The following is a 17,010-nucleotide window of genomic DNA, read 5'->3' as shown; positions in this document are numbered from 1 at the left end:
GTTGCGCATACAGTTATCCATATTCCCATTTCCTATATTGGTGATCCCAACATTTCTACGTCTTATGCGACTTCCGCGCTGGCCATGTGGAATCAATAGGTTTAACGATCGACGCCATGGCTGCCTCACCCAATGTTTTATATGAGGATTTGGAGGCTCAGCTACTACTACCAAGCCACTCCAATCCCATGCCAATGGTTGTTTCGCCGCTAACGGACAGTGATTCATGATCTCCAATGAAGTTAACCTCAAACTTTGCAGCTCTACAATGGCCGAGTGTTACACCATTACCTCAAACAATGGGCTCAGGTGTAGAGTAGCTGGACTGTGCACGCCAACATGTGAAAGATGAAGTGGACGATTTCCAGAATCACATAATGATTGATTGCTCGTGTAGTGTTCAAGGAGACTAAAATTCGCAAACGTGCTTAGGTCCTCTACATGCTGCAACATCGGTTACAGTAGTGCCATTTGCAACACCGTCATTCATGCAAAATGCACATGTGGTCAACTGCTATAAAGCTATGCCAGTTTTTCCATCCTCACAATTTAATAACGGGCATTTTTATACACCAAGTTCGCCAGGCTCAACCACCAGATCTGTCGCCCAAGTTCTCGACCACATGGATCCGAGCACACCTTATGGCACTTTGCCATCCAGGAACATTGTACCATGGCAATGTGACTGCCAGCAGGTTTCACACCAAGTGCCAACACCCCCCCCCCCCTTCCCCCCACTTACGGGGGGCCCCAATTCCATCTATACAGCCACTCGCTTCTTCCACAGTACCATCTCCACCCACTGCACCCGCCAAGCTGGCCTTCCATGTCATTTCCAAGGTGGACAATTTAAGCACTGTGCCTTTAACCTCCAGTCCAGTTTACAGGCCTACCTCATGCATCACTCATCCATTCATTCCCCCGGTACCGACCGACCGTGCCTGCCGCATCGTGCTTCTGTGACTCATCAGGGATATTGCAACTGGCCATTGTTTGGGATGTGTTTGCTAGTAACACGCCCGCGCCAGTAGTGCTGGATTACAGGACAGCCTATCCTACAATGTGACAGCAGGCCTTTCAAGATACGCCAAAGCCACCCTCCCACCCCGCCTTCCCCCCCTGACTGTCTGCCAAAGCTATCTCCTTTATATGAGGACAACCCTGTTTCATGGTTTGCACTTGTGGAACACCTTTTCAAGTTACATTAGGTGACTGACGATAACTCAAATTTCTTTGTCTCGTCATGCACCTCTATGACCACTCAGATTTAATTTGTGACCTCCTCCTTTCACCACTGCCACCGCCACCACCAAAATACGGGTTCGCCAAGAATACAATAATGGATGAACTCACCTGCTCACCACAGGAGTTAATAATCAAGATCCAATACGAGGAACACCTGGGGGACCGCACACCATCACAACTCTGGCACCACCTTCGGCTACTTCTGAGTGAACACACGATGCTGGGCGTTACCCTGTGGGCAGTATGGTCTGGCAAGTTACCTACCGACCTACAGATACACCTGCTACTGCACTCCTTCGAGTCTATCAGCTCTTGCCTTCACATTGCACAGCAGCTGAATGCACTACTGCAACAAAAACACTCAGCACACATCTCACCGCTGGTTGGCACCACGCTGCCTGTTTACCAGTTATCTGTAGGCATAGGCAGGGTTTGTTCTGCCTCCATGCCATCTACACCGCCGGGCAGTACTCGTTTGCTCTCTCCTCTTTCTGAGCACTCAAGAATCGCACTTGCACCATATATCCCAGTTTACATTCTGGAACCGATCAGCGAGGACAAACCTCCTCTGCTGTCACAATCACCGCCACCACCACATCCGACACATCCGTACTGTTGGTACCACAAGATTTCCGGGGATGAGGCCAAGAAGTTCAGATTACCTTGCCAGTACCCAAACGCTGACTGCAGGGTCTAAAAGACTCCAAGTCCTGCAGGCAACTTCACAGCCATCCTCAGATATTGCATTCCATCCACTTGTCCTCTTGGCTGATCAGTTGTTTATACATGACCGACATTTCATCGTGGCTTGTTTTCCTAGTCGACACAGACACTGACATGTCCATCATACCTACACCATTGGCTCCTTCCATTTTTTCACCAACAAAGTCACTCCTATGCGCTGTCAATACATCAACATTACAAACTGTTGGCTCTGCTAAAGTTATGGTGCATCTATCTCCTTCTCTACGTTTCCCTTGGACTATTTACATCGCCGATGTTGACGAACCAATTCTCGGTATGGATTTCTTGTCCCACTACAAACTCTCCCCAAACATAGTCCAAGGTTCAGTGCTACACTACCCTTCTGACACTCAGATACCATGCTCAGGCACTTATGCTTGTCATTACATTTCTGTCGCGACATGTGATAAGGTTTGTGAATGCTCCACCCTCACGGACAAAATTGTGACCTGCGTCACTAATCTACTGTCAGAGTATGATGTAGCAGTGCAACTCCGTTAGCAAAACAAGTTGAAACTACGCATTGCTCACACTTTCGACGAGCTCACTGCAGCTCGTACCTCGCTGCTGCAACTGCAATCCACAGTTCCTTCACCTGATTGACCTTCATCAGCAGACACCAGCACGGACACTCATCAGGATAGTTCATAAACATCCATCGCGTGTGACAATTCACATTCAGTGATCTCTGCAGCGCCACGTGTCCACTATGTACAGTACCATGTGTTTCAAACGGTGCTTCTAATAACAGTCGTGCGTGTGATCTGAACACGCCCACCGTGCAGGCAGCTGCTCCACACATTGGTAAATATTCCCCCACTCTTGTGTGCCAACCATGTGATTCAGCAGCCATCGCTGTTCCCCATGCAATGGCAAAGACTGTCTCGCCAGCGCCAGTTACTCAAGCCAAACCTAACAACAGACAGTCGCTATGGACCCCGATCTGCTCCATGCTGCAGGTGCAGCCGACCTCTCCAAACAAGCACACACCACACTCACGTAATAGACATGTGACTTTCGTGCTGCCTTTTTCCACTTTCCTCACTGCGCCCCACTCGCCCCAAGACTTCACATCAGGATGTTACTCAGCCTCGTGTACAGTTCTCAGTCTCTTCCGTCACTGACGGAATGACAGAAATGGTTCAAATGGCTCTGATCACTATGGGACTTAACATCTGCAGTCATCAGTCCCCAAGACTTAGAACTACTTAAATGTAACTAACCTAAGGACATCACACACATCCATGCCCAAGGCAGGTTTCGAACCTGTGACCATAGCAGCAGTGCGGTTCCAGACTGAAGCACCTAGAACTGCTCGGCCACCGCGGCCAGCGATGGAACAACACACAAGACAATTATCATTTCCGGCCCTCCTATTAGCCACAAGGTTAGATACCTCAACGCCATTATGTAGCAAGCAGCCCGGCAGCAAATTAATGAACTTCTGGAGGCAGGCATTCTACAGCCGTCGGACAGCAATTGGTCTTCACCGATTCACCTCGTCACGAGACACAATATTTCTTTTTGAATATGTTGTGATTACAGACATTTAATCGCTTGTACCAACATGGACAATTACCCAGTGCCGAACATAAATGATTTCAACCATATGTTATTGGGTGCCACAATCTTCAGTGTGATTGACTGTAAACGTGCCTATCACCAGATTTCCATAGCGCCAGAAGACATTCAAGACTGCTATCATCTCGGCGCTCGGTTTGTTCCAATAGAACTTCATGCCATTCATCTTAAAGAATGCAGCATAAACATGGCAATGTTTCATTGACTCAATCTTACGAAAGTTTGAGTTCTGCTTTGCATACCTGGACTACCTGGATAGGTTAAAGTTAGATATAGTGGGAATTAGTGAAGTTCAGTGGCAGGAGGAACAAGACTGTTGGTCAGGTGAATACAGGGTTATAAATACAAAATCAAATAGGGGTAATGAAGGAGTAGGTTTAATAATGAATAAAAAAATAGGAGTGCGGGTAAGCTACTACAAACAGCATAGTGAACGCATTATTGTGGCCAAGATAGACACAAAGCCCATGCCTACTACAGTAGTACAAGATTATATGCCAACTAGCTCTGCAGATGATGAAGAAATTGATGAAATATATGATGAGATAAAAGAAATTATTCAGATAGTGAAGAGTGACGAAAATTTAATAGTCATGGGTGACTGGAATTCGTCAGTAGGAAAAGGAAGAGATGGAAACATAGTAGGTGATTATGGATTGGGGCTAAGAAATGAAAGAGGAAGCCGTCTGGTAGAATTTTGCACCAAGCATAACTTAATCATAGCTAACACTTGGTTCAAGAATCATAAAAGAAGGTTGTATACATGGAAGAATCCAGGAGATACTAAAAGGTATCAGATAGATTATATAATGGTAAGACAGAGATTTAGGAATCAGGTTTTAAATTGTAGGACATTTCCAGGGGCAGATGTGGACTCGGACCACAATCTATTGGTTATGACCTGTAGGTTAAAACTGAAGAAACTGCAAAAAAGGTAGGAATTTAAGGACATGGGATCTGGATAAGCTGAAAGAACCAGAGGCTGTACAGAGTTTCAAGGAGAGCATAAGGGAACAATTGACAGGAATGGGGGAAAGAAACACAGTAGAAGAAGAATGGGTAGCTCTGAGGGATGAAGTAGTGAAGGCAGCAGAGGATCAAGTAGGTAAAAAGACGAGGGCTAGTAGAAATCCTTGGGTAACAGAAGAAATATTGAATTTAATTGATGAAAGGATAAAATATAAAAATGCGGTAAATGAAGCAGGCAAAAAGGAATACAAACATCTCAAAAACAAGAGCAACAGGAAGTGCTAAATGGCTAAGCAGGGATGGCTAGAGGACAAATGTGAGGATGTAGAAGCTTATCTCACTAGGGGTAAGATAGATACTGCCTACAGGAAAATTAAAGAGACCTTTGGAGAGAAGAGAACCACGTGTATGAATATCAAGAGCTCAGTTGGAAACCCAGTTCTAAGCAAAGAAGGGAAGGCAGAAAGGTGGAAGGAGTATATAGAAGGTTTATACAAGGGCGATGTACTTGAGGACAATATTATGGAAATGGAAGAGGATGTAGATGAAGATGAAATGGGAGATAAGATACTGCGTGAAGAGTTTGACAGAGCACTGAAAGACCTGAGTCAAAACAAGGCCCCCGGAGTAGACAACATTCCATTACAGCTACTGACGGCCTTGGGAGAGCCAGTCCTGACAAAACTCTACCATCTGGTGAGCAAGATGTATGAGACAGGCGAAATACCCTCGGACTTCAAGAAGAATATAATAATTCCAATCCCAAAGAAAGCAGGTGCTGACAGATGTGAAAATTACCAAACTATCAGTTTAATAAGTCACAGCTGCAAAATACTAACGCAAATTCTTTACAGACGAATGGAAAAACTGGTAGATGCGGACCCCGGGGAGGATCAGTTTGGATTTCGTAGAAATGTTGGAACACATGAGGCAATACTGACCTTATGACTTATCTTAGAAGAAAGATTAAGAAAAGGCAAACCTACGTTTCTAACATTTGCAGACTTAGAGAAAGCTTTTGACTAAGTTGACTGGAATACTCTCTTTCAAATTCTGAAGGTGGCAGGGGTAAAATACAGGGAGCGAAAGGCTATTTACGATTTGTACAGAAACCAGATGGCAGTCATAAGAGTCGAGGGGCATGAAAGGGAAGCAGTGGTTGGGAAAGGAGTGAGACAAGGTTGCAGCCTCTCCCCGATGTTATTCAATCTGTATATTGAGCAAGCAGTAAAGGAAACAAAAGAAAATTTTGGAGTAGGTATTAAAATTCATGGAGAAGAAGTAAAAACTTTGAGGTTCACCGATGACATTGTAATTCTGTCAGAGACGGCAAAGGACTTGGAAGAGCAGTTGAACGGAATGGACAGTGTCTTGAAAAGAGGATATAAGATGAACATCAACAAAAGCAAAACGAGGATAATGGAATGTAGTCAAATTAAATCGGGTGATGCTGAGGGAATTAGATTAGGAAATGAGACACTTAAAGGAGTAAAGGAGTTTTGCTATTTGGGGAGCAAAATAACTGATGATGGTCGAAGTAGAGAGGATATAAAATGTAGACTGGCAATGGCAAGGAAAGCGTTTCTGAAGAAGAGAAATTTGTTAACATCGAATATAGATTTATGTATCAGGAAGTCGTTTCTGGAAGTATTTGTATGGAGTGTAGCCATGTATGGAAGTGAAACATGGACAATAACTAGTTTGGACAAGAAGAGAATAGAAGCTTTCGAAATGTGGTGCTACAGAATAATGCTGATGGGTAGATCACATAACTAATGAGGAGGTATTGAATAGGATTGGGGAGAAGAGAAGTTTGTTGCACAACTTGACTAGAAGAAGGGATCGGTTGGTAGGACATGTTCTGAGGCAGCAAGGGACCTCAAATTTAGCATTGGAGGGCAGCGTGGAGGGTAAAAATCGTAGAGGGAGACGAAGAGATGTATACATTAAGCAGATTCAGAAGGATGTAGGTTGCAGTAGGTACTGGGAGATGAAGAGGCTTGCACAGGATAGAGTGGCATGGAGAGCTGCATCAAACCAGTCTCAGGACTGAAGACAACAACAACAACATCCTCATTTTCAACAAGTCAATTGAGGAACACGAAGATCATTTATCCCAGGCCCTCCAGACCTTTAATTCCAATGGTGTCGGGGTCAACAAAGATAAATTGCAATTGCGCCAGTCTTCTGTGACATTTTTGGGTTACACCATCTCCACAGACAGAATACAGCCTCCCAGATCCTGCGTGTAGTCTGTCACATTATTGCCACCCCCGGCTACGTACAAAGAACTCCAATGTTTCCTGGGAACTATAAATTACTAAAATTACTACCACCGACATCTACCCTCTGCCACCGTCGAGCAGGCCCCTCTGACGGACTCGCTGTCCGGCAAACAGACTTTGAGCCTTAAGCTAGTCTGTTGGACTGAACCTATGCTACAGGCAGGCATTCACGGCTTTAAAGACAGCTTAGCTCACGCCGTTGTACTCGCCCATACACGTATGTGCGGATGGATATGTGTTGTGTGTGTGTGTGTGTGTGTGTGTGTGTGTGTGTGTGTGTGTGTGTGTGTGTACGAGTGTACACCTGTCCTTTTTTCCCCCTAAGGTAAGTCTTTCCGCTCCCGGGATTGGAATGACTCCTTATCCTGTCCCTTAAAACCCACATCCTTTCGTCTTTCCTTCTCCTTCCCTCTTTCCTGAAGAGGCAACCGTTGGTTGCGAAAGCTAGAAATTCTGTGTGTGTGTTTGTGTGTTTTATTTATTGTGCCTATCTACCGGTGCTTTCCCGCTTGGTAAGTCTTGGAATCTTTGTTTTTAATATATTTTTCCCACGTGGAAGTTTCTTTCTATTTTATGTATATAAGTATATAACATGTTTGACTTTTTTGCTCAATGATATTACATGCTTTTCCCATCTTAAGTGTTCATCGAACCATACTCCCAAGAATTTACTGTATGATGCTTGTTCAATCTTACACTTACCCAGTTCTATTCTAAGGTAAGTTTTTATTTTATTTGTAATTCATCTGAAGTTGATCCACGTTGTTTTTTTGGCATTCACAATGAGTCTGTTTTCATTAAACCATCTGTCTGCTTTGTCTGTTGCTAATGTGACTTTTTCCTGTAAGTCAGCTTCACTATTTGCTTTAACAAACAAACTTGTATTGTCAGCAAACAGTACTGCCTCTGCTTCAGATAGTTGACTTGGTAGGTCATTGATAAATATTAAGAACATTAATGGCCCTAATACAGATCCCTGGAGTACTCCGTACAAAACTCTCTTGAATCTTGATGAATATGTCCTATCTCCATGGCTTATCTCCACCTTCTGATACCTGTCCGACAGATATGATTCAAACCATTTGTGGGCAACTCCACGTATCCCACAGGCATATAACTTCCTAAACAGTAACTTATGGTCAATGACATCAAAGGCCTTTGATAAGTCTAAAAACAATCCACAATTTAATTCCTTTCTATTTATGGAATTTAGAAGAAGTTGCAAAAAACTGAAGATAGCTGTTTCAGTTGATTTATTTTTACAGAAACCATTTTGCGCATTAAGGAATATTCTATTCTTAATAAGAAATTTGTATAGTCTATGATACATTATCCTTTCTATTATTTTTGAGAAACCTGACAACATTGATAAAGGCCTAAAGTTATTAACATCATATTTATCACCGTCCTTGTAAAGTGGCTTCATAGTTAACATTTTAAATTTTGATGGAAACACCCCTGTCTTAAGAGATTCATTTATAATTTCAGTGAGATGTGAGGCTATGTTTCTTGCACTTTGCTTAATGACTTTGTCAGAAATCCCATCACACCCACATGACATTTTATTTTTAAACTTATTCATAGCATTTAGTACCTCTGATTCAGTTACTGGATAAAGGAACATTGTCATGTCATTCACGGGGATTTTTACCCTGCTATTGGAATTGCATTTACTTTTAATTAAATTTGTGGCTATATTTGTGAAATGTTTGTTAAATATGTTGGCAAGCTGAAGTGGGTCCTTAGCAGTTTTACCCCCACTTTTAATGACCAAGCTGTTATCTTTTCTTTTGTGTCTACCTATATTTTTATTTATTACCTCCCAAGTTGACTTCATTTTGTTGTTACCTTTCTCAATATATGAATCATTATCAAGCTTCTTAGCTGCATTTATTACTTTCTTGTACAGGTTTCTATAACATTTCACATGTGCTTTCAGTGCTACATTCTTCCTGGCTGATTTATTTAACTTTCTGAGAGTGTCTGATGAGTTTCTAATTCCCTGTGTAACCCATGTTTTGGTTTTATGTTTAGTTTTGACTCTTTTTATAGGAAAGGCAACATCGAAGCAGTGTTTGTAGCTTTCAAGGAATGAGTCAAACTTTGTGTTGACATCACCACTTGGTTCACTACCCCAGTTGTTATTTTCCAGAATGTAATTAAAAATTCTTATGCTGTCATCATTTCTAAATCTCCTTTCTCTGTAATTGTTATCAATAACAGGGTCCTTGTAAGACGTGACATTTAAACTCAGTTTGATACCCTTGTGATCTGAGAAACCAGTGTCAATTACTTCAGTGTTATATTGACACTTGTCCTTGTTTATAAATACTTGATCTATTATAGTTTCAGACATATTTCTGCATCTGGTAACTTCATTTATAGTTGCCATCATATTATGACACAAAAACAGATTGCACAGTTAACATTAAAATCACCAAGAACAATTACATTATGTTTAAGTTCATTCAGTAGTCCCTCAAGGTTTTTCATAAAAATGGCAAAGTTGCCCAATGGTGATTGGTACAAACACACAATAGCAATTTTTAATTTGGTTAGCTCACATATACTGTATTTAAAATCTTTTTCTATGTCTTTTAGATAGTCAGTTAATAGAATTTCTATTTCAGCTAATTTACTTTCTAGTCCCTGCACATTTTGGTATAAAACTGTTAAAGTTTCATGCCAAAATATGCAGTTTTTATTGTGCTCATTTCCCTAGTGTCTGAAATTATTCTTAAGGCAAACGTTGCTGAGCTTAGCGTTTTGCACAGATCTTGAATATGGTGGTGCCACTTCATTTTGCTATCTATATGCAGAGCTGAGAATTTGGTGGACTCAACCTTCAAAATCTTGTGCTCACCCATTTTTAGGTTCATTTCATTAGTAACATTTGTGTTAGAAGAGAAATGAATGTAATTCGTCTTTTTTACGTTGAATCTAAGGCCACTGGTTTCAAACCAGTTTGTCAAATCTGCAAAAGCTTTATTTGCAGCCTCATTTGACACATTCCCTGATAGATTATTAACTGATAAAGTGGTGTCATCAGCAAACATGAGTATTTTCCCATATTCTGTACATAGTGCTAAGTGTGCTTAGTTTTAGGTATGTAAGTGATTTTCTAATTTATTTTGACTATTACTAGCTAGTATCTTTTGTAATAGGGTGAAATCAGTAAGTTTTTCATAACTTAAATTCTATTGTTGACATATAAACAAATATTAATTTTGTACTAATGATAAACATTTGGAAGATGAAATACTAATAATCTTAAAGTATCTATTTAGCTCTATTCGAAAACATATTATCAAAGCCAGACCTTAATTAATTCCCAAGTACTTTTCAGTTTTGTAAAGAGTATTGTTTGCGTACTTATATTTCTTAATTTCATTATTTAAACAAATAATTTGGCCTGACTCTTGTAGCACAAGAAACTGTTAAAATGACAGAATTTTTTGATGTATTCAGTTAATTTAACGAGTTAAGTTTTAATTGTGATTTCTGTAAATTTAACTTTAAACACTGTATAGTTTCAGTACCTATTATTGTGATGATATACAAGGTCCCAATTTTTGTTCACGAGTCAGAGAGTGCACTGCCAAGCTTCAGATGAGAAACCTGTGTTGCTTAGAATGACCACAATGATTGACTTAACAGTGAAATAAGTGTTAAACAGTTAGGCCGTGTGTAAAAACAGTGACAGTGTCTGCTCCATACATACCTGTTTATTCTTTAAAAACTGTGAATTATGTGGTTATGTTGTTATTGCTCATAGATGTCCAACAGTAACCTATTGTAGCAGTATGTGGAAAGTTTAAACAATAGTGCACTGGCCATATAAATTTGTATATGGGGGGTTGAGAAAAGCGAAAGTACAAGACCGTGAAATGCAACTGTGCACCTGTCGACTACATTATTTTCAGCAGTCAGTGTCTAAATTACAACCCCCTATTCTATCTACATCTATGACAACAAATGAAGAAATAAAAGCAGGTGGAACTGCCACAAATTTATTTTTATAACTGTTACTGCTGTCTGTCAGACAGTTATTTCATATGGTAATTTAACGAAAAGTTTTAAAGCAGCACATTTTACACCTTTATGTGCCAAAGATGGGTCAAGAAGAGAATAGTGTAAGCCTTTCTTTCTTCTGGTATTACAGTTGTGAATGTTACTGTTGTTTTTAAACTGGTCCATGTTGTTGAGTACAAATTTCATTACTGAGTAAATGTACTGTGAGGTTGTAAGAATTCCTACCTTTTAAGGGGATGCCTACAAGATGTGCCCCACACATTATTCTAACCATTTTCTTTCGAGCATTGAATACTTTTTGCCAAAGTGTTGATTTACCCCAAAATATTAATACCTGTAGTGACCCAAGGTTTCTTTGAAAACTGTTTAGTGTTACATTTAGTAATTTTTTTGGGGCAACAATGTTCAAAAAGGGATATAAATTTATCAAGAAATATATTGCATTTATCATTGGCATTTGGCTCATTATATACATCTCCCCAATTAACATTTCTTAAACTTTCTCTGAAGTGCTCCACAGATACTGGGTTGACCAGCCTTACACTTTTACTTAATGGTTTCTCAACTGTACACCCTGCAAAGCTTTGCATGTTAATCAGTTGTGTGAATCATGGTCTGATAATCCATTTATCACAGGGAAAGATGTCTTAGTTTTACATCCTCTTGCTTCACAAATACATTATCCATTAGAGTGCTACTGTCTTGAGCTATACACGTAGGAAAATTGATCACTGATTATACATCGTTAATAACACTTTTAGTTCACATTTACTATCAGAACTGCTTAGAAAGTTTATTTTTAAAACAGCACAAATTAATAACTGCTTCTTTTTGTCTGACAGACAGCATAATAGGGAGTCAAACTTTTTTACGAATAGCTCCCAATCTCCTAATAGGGGCCTTTACACTGTTGCTAATATCAACACTACATTATCTAGCTGTAGTTCACATGCACAAACTTCAGAGTGATGAAACAAAGAAAGTTTCATGCTGCCTACACACAGGCTTAATCTTTATGCACAGACTCCACAATATATGGGAATGAAAGTATACAATAAACTGAAAGACACAAATTTTAGAAAGATTCAGACTGAGGCAGTAAAAGGAGAACTGTATAGTGCCCTAGTGCAGAAACGTTATTACTCTGTTGATGAATTTTTTAATGATCTGACCATCTGAGCAGGATAAAAACAATAATAATAAATAATGTTCCGACTTTATTGTCTGTATATAAAAAATATTGTATTCCATAAGTAATTTATCATAATTATAAGCTGACGAGTCTCCTGTAAATAAAATCAATGATTTAACTTGTACATTATGAGACAATAAATTTGTGATTCTGATCATCTAATTACGCTAACAGCTCATCTACTTTATTTTTTATTCCCCTGATATTTTTAAGTACTAAATTGACACTACCCTTAGCTTTACTGTACATGAAGTTTCTTTTATTCTATTTTTCTTGAATATTGTGTCTGGACTTTGGTTTTAACCTAAAAACTCTCTCTGCCTGCTCCCATTAACCACAGGGACCAGGCATTGTTGCGCATCTGACGCAGCATGTCCAGCTTGTTTGTGGCAACTCTCTTAAAGGACCATCCTGCCATTTGGAAGGCCACCATTTGACCCCTTTCAAACTCCCTCAGTTGGCTGTAGGAAGCATAAGTGCATCTCTGCAGCATGGTTGCCTGCTTGCTTCATATGTTTGTACCACACTAAGCCTTCTGGTTATAAGCATTCCCTATTAGAAGGTAGACAGATGGTGCTATGATAGTTATGCCACTATGCTGTCTGTTGGCAGACTATGTTGAAACCATTATCAGTAAATCTACTATCCCCCAGGTGGCATATGCTGACATCAGATCAAAATTGACATAGTCTTTCCAGGTGTACTAGTTTTTTCCAGCAGTGTATTAAACACTATGGTAATAGTTTATTGTTAATATATTGTACAGAATAACTTCCTATGACTTGCCTCTCTTTTATTAATGTATATCTTGACTCATTACACCTCCAAAAAGCTTCTCTTTCATGATGCAATCGAAAGAAAATGTCAAATGACAGGTTTCTTCACCCCCTTGGATACAGTAATTTCCACAATGTGTGTGCACAAAGTTCTTCAATAAAATGCTCTTGTTTTTACTGAAAATGAAAAAATGGAATGAGAGAATGTTCACAATAAGATCTATAGTACTATGTAACTTCACAATGCTAAATTATTTCTTTGTATGTTTGGGTAACACAAATTTTTAAAACTCTGGCAGCTTTTGGTTCTTTCATTTCTATAAAAAAGGTTAGGCTGTTAAAAATCTCTCAAATTTTCTTTCAGCAGTGACAGTTACCCAGATGTTGTTCAGGAAAAATGTTCCCCCTATACCCAAGAGATTACTTCTTTATCACAAATTTCACTGATTCTCTTTGGTCTAGTAGAATGTTTCTGAACCATCACATCAAGCAAAATGGTATGGTGTGATTTATACTGCTGCAAGTTGTTTCTACTCTGTACTACATCAAAATGTAGCCACAACAGACCAACTCTCTGAAAGAGTTAAAGAATTATCAACTATATCTGTCTATGAATTCGGACAGGAGACAGGTGAATTTCATAAAGTGTTTAGTTCTCGGTAGTTTTCTGGTTATATGTATGTGACTAACACTGCATATTTCATTTCATGCTGCAATATAATTCCCATCTAAAGCAAGTGCCAACAAAATACATTTCCTGCTGTCTAAAGGACAATATTCAACTGTTTTGAATATTAACTCAATCCAGTTGTGCTATATTTTGCTTTCTTCCCCTTGTGTGCTCTTTGAAGTACACTACATGAATACAAATACTGTCTATATGCTTCAATCCCCCCCCCCCCCCTAATGCTTTCACTTCAATAATAAAGTTCGCATATCAAAATTGTTTTTAAGATGATCACCCAAGCAGGCTGTGAACCATTTTCTGGCACTTACCACAAGCCTCAAGCTTCATATCATATTTGAGCAAATAGCCAGTACATTTGTTGCAGCACAGCTTCCTGCATGTGTATTACTAATAGATGTACCCTAATGATGAGTGCCATTATGTGTGTGGCTATTTAGCCAAATATGATATGAAGCTTGAGGCTTCTGATATGTCGCTGAAAATGACTGATGGTCAGAATTAGCTAAGATTACTGCCTGAGTGGACCATGCTTTTGGTCTTAAAACAGTTCCTACTGTTCTTTGACAGCAAATAGAAAGAGTTGCAGGAAGTGTAAGAAGTAAGTTGCCCATCTTTCTGGAATTGCACATATGGTTTTTGTGCTTTGTACTGAGTATCTCTTAAACAAGAAGCGACACAGTGAAATACTACTGCCAAATATTTCATAGTATATCTACAGTCACTTTGTTACCTGTTAGCATTTAATAACAACAAAGTAGTTGATGTGACATAAAATCATTGAGTTATTTAGTTCTACATCTACATCTACATCCGTACTCCGCAAGCCACCTGACGGTGTGTGGCGGAGGGTACCCTGAGTACCTCTATCGGTTCTCCCTTCTATTCCAGTCTCGTATTGTACGTGGAAAGAAGGATTGTTGGTATGCTTCTGTGTGGGCTCTAATCTCTCTGATTTTATCCTCATGGTCTCTTCGCGAGATATACGTAGGAGGGAGCAATATACTGCTTGACTCTTCGGTGAAGGTATGTTCTCGAAACTTTAACAAAAGCCCGTACCGAGCTACTGAGCGTCTCTCCTGCAGAGTCTTCCACTGGAGTTTATCTATCATCTCCGTAACGCTTTCGCAATTACTAAATGATCCTGTAACGAAGCGCGCTGCTCTCCGTTGGATCTTCTCTATCTCTTCTATCAACCCTACCTGGTGCGGATCCCACACTGCTGAGCAGTATTCAAGCATTGGGCGAACAAGCGTACTGTAACCTACTTCCTTTGTTGTCAGATTGCATTTCCTTAGGATTCTTCCAATGAATCTCAGTCTGGCATCTGTTTTACCGGTGATCAACTTTATATGATCATTCCATTTTAAATCACTCCTATGCGTACTCCCAGATAATTTATGGAATTAACTGCTTCCAGTTGCTGACCTGCTATTTTGTAGCTAAATGATAAGGGACCTATCTTTCTATGTATTCACATCACATTACACTTCTCTACATTGAGATTCAATTGCCATTCTGTGCACCATGCGTCAATTCTCTGCAGATCCTCCTGCATTTCATTACAATTTTCCATTGTTGCAACCTCTCAATACACCACAGCATCATCTGCAAAAAGCCTCAGTGAACTTCCGATGTCATCCACCAGGTCATTTATGTATATTGTGAATAGCAACGGTCCTATGACACTCCCCTGTGGCACACCTAAAATCACTCTTACTTCGGAAGACTTCTCTCCATTGAGAATGACATGCTGGGTTCTGTTCTCTAGGAACTCCTCAATCCAATCACACAATTGATCTGATAGTCCGTATGCTCTTACTTTGTTCATTAAACAACTGTGGGGAACTGCGTCAAACGCCTTGCGGAAGTCAAGAAACATGGCATCTACCTGTGAACCCGTGTCTAAGGCCCTCTGAGTCTCGTGGACGAATAGCGCGAGCTGGGTTTCACACGACTGTCTTTTTCGAAACCCATGCTGATTCCTACAGAGTAGATTTCTAGTCTCCAGAAAAGACATTATACTCGAACATAATACGTGTTCCAGAATTTTTTTCAAGGTGTTTAGTATTTGTCCATGTCAGATGACTGACCATTGTGTGTTTGGTAGTATTGTATTTGTCCACAGTGGATGGGGAGTCTAAGATGGGCTTTACTACTGTGACCATTTGTTCTTTGAAGGCACAAACCACATAGTTTTACCTGATATTGCCCAGTGGGTCTGGACACATTGGCTCTTCAATTGTGTGAACCACACTTATAGATTCTTCTGTCAGATATATCTCTTTTTCCAACAAACAGCTCAGTTCATACATACAATACCAGGAACAAAAATGATCTGCACAAGGACTTAAAAGCACTTACTTTAGTTCAAAAAGTGGTCCACTACTCAGGAACACTTATCTTCAATAATTTGCCAGCACACATAAAAAATTTAGTTACAAATAAAGATCAATTTAAAAGGAGTCTGAAAGACTTACTAGTGGCCAACTCCTTCTACTCCATTGACAAATTTTGTAATAGAAACAAATGATGTATTGTATACACTCGTACCATTAGTATTGTTAGTTTAGCTTAAAAATGATGTATTGTATATACTCATACTATTAGTATTGTTATTTTAGCTTTAAAAAATAAAAATTTTAAAAAATTGACATGTTCCACATCCACGAGGATCTCCTCAGCATGGATCTATGGAATGAAAAACTAATCTAATCTAATCTAATCAGTGACTTTGTAGCCACTGGATTAATTATGGCATTTGTTGCTGGGTCAGTAGAGCTTCCTAATTTTGGGAGTATGTGGGTAGTGAGGATGGATTTTATATGTCACAGATACTAGAAGTACATGTACACAATGTATATGTTGTATGCATGTATCTCACATTATATTATTACCAGTACATGTTCCAAAGTCATCAAAATGAAACAGATTACAACACTCCATTGCTAATCTATTTCATAATTATATTCTGAACATAGCTAAAGAACTTTCAAGCCTTCTTATAAAATGGAGACATTAATTGTTAGAGATCACAGAAATAAACTTAGGCTGAAATAATGAGTGGAGATACCAGTGTTAATATTAATCATCATGTCGCTACAAACTAGTCACAAAACTTTTAAAGCATAATTTGTGCTGTGCGCACTATCATTGACTTTGGTCCTCAAATAGTATGCTTATGTCATAAATGAAGGTTGGCATTTTTAAACAGTCCTTTACAAGCATTAGAAGGTCATTTGTTTTGTTATGGAACAGGATAGGATCTATTTCTAAACATTTAAACATTCCATCCATTATGTTCTTCATTGTGCACAACATGCACCTGAACATAACATGCTTGATTTCAATGGCTGCATCACTATCCAAGCTATTTGGATCCTCCCCTCCTCCACCAGAATTTGTGAACTGCACAGCTGTAAGTTATCCTTACAACACATTCTCCAATCCCAAAATTATCCTGGCCTCAATCTATGGTAAAATACTGACCCCACACTCTCC

The 17,010-nt window shown here is 39.6% G+C and overlaps 1 protein-coding gene across 1 annotated transcript in view; it reads left to right on the top strand.

Annotated features, from left to right (window-relative positions):
• Positions 1-17,010, top strand: part of LOC126281435 (odorant receptor coreceptor-like) — a 198,281-nt gene that overhangs the window by 97,572 nt on the left and 83,699 nt on the right. The window lies entirely within an intron of this gene.

The sequence above is a fragment of the Schistocerca gregaria genome, chromosome 7 (assembly GCF_023897955.1).
Source record: "Schistocerca gregaria isolate iqSchGreg1 chromosome 7, iqSchGreg1.2, whole genome shotgun sequence".
NCBI lineage: Eukaryota > Metazoa > Arthropoda > Insecta > Orthoptera > Acrididae > Schistocerca > Schistocerca gregaria.
This window is presented reverse-complemented; position numbering and strand designations above follow the sequence as displayed.